The sequence below is a fragment of the Halyomorpha halys genome, unplaced genomic scaffold, assembly GCF_000696795.3.
Source record: "Halyomorpha halys isolate HHAL.00 unplaced genomic scaffold, Hhal_1.1 Scaffold203.1, whole genome shotgun sequence".
In the NCBI taxonomy this organism is placed as follows: Eukaryota; Metazoa; Arthropoda; class Insecta; order Hemiptera; family Pentatomidae; genus Halyomorpha; species Halyomorpha halys.
In genome coordinates, this window is record NW_027108332.1 from 922,398 (window position 1) to 928,397 (window position 6,000).

General features: G+C 27.5%; 1 protein-coding gene across 1 annotated transcript in view; it reads right to left on the reverse strand.

Annotated features, from left to right (window-relative positions):
- Positions 1-5,426, reverse strand: part of LOC106679441 (uncharacterized) — a 227,326-nt gene extending 221,900 nt beyond the window's left edge. Inside the window, exon 1 of the mRNA XM_067046665.1 lies at positions 5,304-5,426. The gene's annotated coding sequence lies outside the window, so the exon portion shown is untranslated. The remainder of the gene's footprint in view (positions 1-5,303) is intronic.
- Between the last annotated feature and the right edge of the window lie 574 nt (positions 5,427-6,000).

Genomic DNA, 6,000 nt, shown 5'->3' on the forward strand with positions numbered 1-6,000 from the left:
CACAGCGAACTTTTACAAACGGCAAGTAGACCCATCATTGTTCAATATAACTATTAATAATCAATAGGCGACAAGATACAAAATGTTTATTCAGTAATAACATGCAACAATAATCATTTATTGATGATATCAGTAACCATCATTGAGTGTGGCGACTACCTGGCCGTCGCCACGACGGATAATGTAAGATTTATAACTCACTGAGAGGTTTGAGGTGTCCAATTACAACAAAGAGAATAAATGTCTTCGATTTCAAGGAGTACCTTTTTTTTACAAAACAATTTAGGCATCAAGCTCCTAAAAAAATATCCAATTCGTTGAATTCACACTTCTTATCGAATACCGGGCGATAAGAAGGGCGAATTCATACAGTCATCTTTTTTTTTTTTTTTTTTTTTCAAATTATTGATTTTTGTTACACTTACATAGTTGTATTTTTGCAAATTATAATTTATGGGCTACAAATTCTGTTGTGTAGAAACTGTTCCGAGATGACACATGTTTTTAATATTTTAATTTGTAATTTCAAATATGACTCTTTAGATCATGGCATTATAATGTTTATTGATTGATATTCATATCTCTGTACAATATAAAGAAATAAACTTATAAAGTTAACTAAATTAATGTGTAGCCAACAATTAACTTTGTATTTTTTTTTTTAAACTGATAATACAAAATCATATAGGTATACACTAACAGACAAAGATTTGAGAAAATTCGATACATTGTATAATGTACAAAAATAATACACTAGTGTACACGAAATATTTCAATTATAGAGGCAAATAGTAATTTTTTTTTTATAATTATTTATTTAATGTAATTTACAGCTGTACAAAATAATACAATAGGTAAATATGTAGTATGTTTCATATACACTTGAAAATCTTGGGAAGGAACCACCCATTGGTGGTACTTCAAACATTAATTTAAATTAGAAGTGGCCATCTTATCAGGGATTGTTAAGGATGAAAGATTAAGATCTGTTTTGGGTCAAATCTGCAACGAATGGGATGTTAAGGTCTTTGTGAATGAGTTTATTTGTGACGTAATAAGGAGCATCAAGGATTTTACGTAGGATTTTAGATAAATAGTAAATTTAAAATATGAAAAATTAGATCATTAAAAATAAATTAACCTTTGATTGGTGAGACGGATTTTCATACAAAACTGGTTAGGTGAACTCTAACGGAAACAAAACTTTTATGTTCTTAAAATAATAATAATCCAATTATCATCAGTGTATTATGTTTTTTTCTAATATGTTAAGCGTTGAAAATTATGTAGGCTTGATTCTGAAAATGTTAGATTTAAAAAAAAATGAACGATATCTGCCATTAATTGGTATTTAATAAAATCTTTTTGGTATGAAGACTATTAAAACTGAGTTAAAATACGACCTATTTTAAGGTTAAGGACTTTTCGGGTCTATTAGACTCAACCTCACCAATTGTTTCAGTAATATCCTCCTCGTTTGTTTAATGTCAGTATTTTATTATGATTCTCTATAATTTTATTATTTTAATTACTCTGTTGTATTAAAGTTTCATTTGTTAATATATTGCATTTTCGTCTTCTTTATTAAACAATCTATAGAATTTTCTCAAAACTTTTTGTGGTACTAAACTTTTGGCCGGGAGTGTATATAAATGATTTGAAATCATAAATTGAAAAAAAAATACTAATTTATTAGATTATTTGTTTTTTTATTTATTTATACTGTACAGAGGTATTAATGCCAATCAGTAAGCATTAATACATCTTGCCCTCAAGAGGTATATATTAATATTTAAATATGAAAATGAAAATACAAAATAAAAAATACACTTTTTACGCAATACGAAATATAGTTTTCTTACTATCTCTCCAAGATTAAAACGATTAATAAATCTTATAAAAATAGCTTCTTTTTTTTTTTTTTTTAAATAGATAAGTAACGATTCTGATTCCAGATTATAGGATCTGAATAAAAAAAAGTAAAAAATGATCGATTTTCATAGCTATTTTCAGGTTCTATGAATGTCACTAGAAGGTAGTCCGTTCTATTCCAACGTTAAAATCTCCAGAGCCACTGGCCATCAACATCTTAGCGTATAATTAACTTATACAAAGGGATACACCACTCCCTAAATCTATTAAAATCTAATTCTTCTTAAATTAGTAAAAACTAAGATCAAGGATGTGTATACAAGAAATAGTTATTAATAATAAACAATATACTATATTTCAGCCAAAGAGCACTTTCGATGTAATAACTTTATGCTATAATAATAAGATGTTCGATCTAATAAAAAAAATAGCAATTAAGTTTTAAACACCGATATAATAGGTTATAAGGTGTGGACAAAAAATTAGCTACACTTATGTAATTATATATTAATCCAAGAGAGATTACCAATCTTTTAGGATGTAAATCTATTCTTCCCATTTCTAGGATAATCAAGTAGTAAAATGTCTATTTATATAACAATTATGTAAATAGATATTATGTTAAAAACACATAAATCTGAAAAAAATAATTGAAATCTACCATAATATAAAGCTTTGATAAATAAAACAAAGTTCTATGCAAGCCGCAGGATTTAAAAAATTCCAAAAAAGAAAAATTTATATTTTCTCTAGTATGCCACATAGCTCCTTCATACACTCTTATCTTCTGTTATCATGGTGTGTTTATGAATGAGATGATATCCGGGAACCCTGTTTCTTTTTCCATGGGACCCCTTTCTAGTAAATAGGTTGTTAAGGTACTAGTCTCTGTTAGTGTACGATTTGATAGAGGAAATAAGGATTGTAAAATAAAACGATATTTTAAATATTGGTAAAACACAAACAACATTGACGAAACAAACGGAAAATCAGTAGGTTATTTATTCTATTCGAAACAGATTTTAAACTTTAAATACCCTAATCATATGAGTATTTAATAAATATGTCAAGACATATTTTTTAAAAAATAAAACAAAACAATATATTTCCATCATAAATAATGACTCAAAAATAATTAATTCATAAAATATATTGCATAATTATAGCATGTAAAATATTACAAATTATTGTAGTAAACTAACTTAAAGATATTTAAGTAGCTGCAGAAACGTCATATTTCGATTTCTTAGAAAGTTTTTTTATATTCGTTTCTTGTAGTTCCTTGATTTCTTTTAATAGTAGAAAAATAAGTCATGTGAAAGAAATCTCCGTTACTGTTTGTTGAATTCATTCAGTCATATATACATATATATATACATTTCATAATACTTCATCACTATTACACGACTATGGTTTTCAATAAGCTCACCTTACACGGTCAATATTATAGAACCAGTAATATATAAGATACCTGTCAATAAATTGGCGAAATTCAATATTGACTTTTTAAGGCTCAATTATAAGTTAATATTACAAACTTTCTAAATGATAAGAATTAGTGATAGGTATTCACAACAAAAAGAAATCATGCATAATAAAAAACATGTATTCAAATAAAATTCCAATATAATAAGCAAAATTAACTGAACAAGCACCATATTTTTAATATTTATTACTTTTTTATGTATATGTATTACTATTGTACATCTATTTATTACTTTTTTATATGTATTTATCTATTTTTTTATCAATAATTTTTTATCTATTATATTTTATATATGTATTTTTTTTTGTACTATTTTTTTTTTTTTAATATTTACTTTCTTTAATTTCATATTTATTATCGGTATTTAAACGTATGAATATAACTTTATATCCTTGTATTTAACTGTTGAGTTGTTTATTTATTTAAGTAAAAAAATGATAAAATTAAAAAAAAAAAATCATGTATTAATATTATATATTATAATTTTACTTTACTATCCCTGTACATTATAAAAACTGAAAAAAAATTTGTCTCTTTAGGTATAAGTATGCTGTGTATTTAGCAACCTAATATAGTTGGGCAGCAAACTTTCTTGAATATAGTTTTTATCTCTCTACTTAAACATTGAACAACTAATGTTTCATTTATTGAAACTAAAACTAAATACGATTAAAAACCAAAACAAAAGTTATAAAGTAAGCTAAGTTACTTAAGCGTTTGAGAATTGGCAAATACGTGGCTACGCAGCAAATTCTTAAGGCCAACCGGGTGAGCAACCAAATCGGGATGAAGATCTTTTATTTTGATTACTTGGCTCAACATCATGCTACATCCATGAAGATAATAACCCAACAAACCCTACATTAAAGTCTCCCGGTCAACTCACACACGCTCATTGATAGGTAAAATAGAATGACAACTGCATATATCGGGAAATTCCTCATGTTTAGGTTATTTTTATACCGATAAAGAATGTATAAATAAAGAATAATTAGTACACATGATATTAACAGCCTTTGTTTTTATTTAATATTAAACGGTATAGAATGTGATATTTGTTCGTAATAAAAAATAAGTAATTTGTAGTTAAAGGTAATAATTCAAACATGTTTGATTATGCTAATACGTATACATTCCATACATTGTTTGAGTCTGTACTTCAATTCCGATCATATTTACAGTTATATTTTCTTTTCAGTTTTACCAAACTAATACCATCACGATCTTTCAGGATTGAGCCTTCTGTTCAATGTAGTAACTAGGAAATGCCATGAGTAAGTTTGCAGAATTAAACATTCACATTACAAGAATCTGAGCACAAGGATGTCTTGAAGTTCATTTGTCAGGGAATAATTTAGAATCATTATAATAATATAAACTGTTAAAAGTAATAGTACATAAACATATATTTCACTTCTATGTAAGTAGCGACGTTTCACAAAATCAATAAATAAAATATAAATTGGAAGATAATTATTTCTAAAAGTAGATTTGATAATAAATAATTATTTAATCAAAATAGTAACGCCTAAAAATAACCTTTACTTAAACAAATACACAACGATGAAAAAGAAAGACGTAGTTGTCATTCCGTGAGAGCTTGTAATTTTTTAGTTCTTTTTCACAGATGGAAGATTAATGTGATATAGCTTTTTATCTGTGTATTTGTTAGGAGCCTTACTGTTTAAACTGGTAATTAATTATCAAATGTACTTAAAAGTCATTATTGATAATGATGTCAAGATAACCGCTATCATTATAAAGTTTACATGAGCGTAGTGCAGCTCAGTCATGCAATGCATCAGGACTACAATAAAATTCAGAATAATAAGTGAAATAGAAGAGAGAAGACTTATATGTACAGGTCGGTTGCCAACGATGTCGATTTATATCTGGCAACTCGCGTAACTAAGAAATTGAGGTTAAAACTTATATTTGTACATACCTCGGATATATTGACAGGGCAGACTCGAGGATGGAAAGAGAGGAAAGCACTGAGGTGACACACTTGGAGAACACTGACAAGATCAGAAAGGCAGTACCATCATAAGCTGAGCAAAGGTGAGGTGAGACTGGCCTCTTGGTAGCTACCCCCTCCATTTCCTCCACCAACCTCTCCAACCCCCTCCTTCGCCCTGTCTAACTTTTCACAAGATACGCTTTTAATATTTGCTATGTAATTCATCAATGTCTTCGCCCTGTCTCACCTAAGTAATTTTAGTTCCAGTGTTAAGGGACAATATAACGAAAACAGTAATTGAATAGAAAACAATCGCATAAGTCTCATGCAACCAACCACAGTACTTTCTCTCGTGTTTCAGGTATACATCGAGAATTTACACTTGTATTTTTATTTGCATCAATAGCCTGAGAGCTCATAACACATGTAGTTCGAGATACAAATTCGTATGCAACTCCAAAAATTAATAAATAAACTTTACTTTCACATTTAAATTTATATAATAGATTGTAATATTACATGAATTGAAACAAGCCAATTATTTTTACATTTTTATGCTATTACCTTAATTATCACATATTCCGTTTAAGGGATTTATCTTGACTTCTAAAACCTGTCATATTTTTATTCCTAAAACTAATGTTTTACCTTAATATTTAACAAAATGTATTATTTAGACATA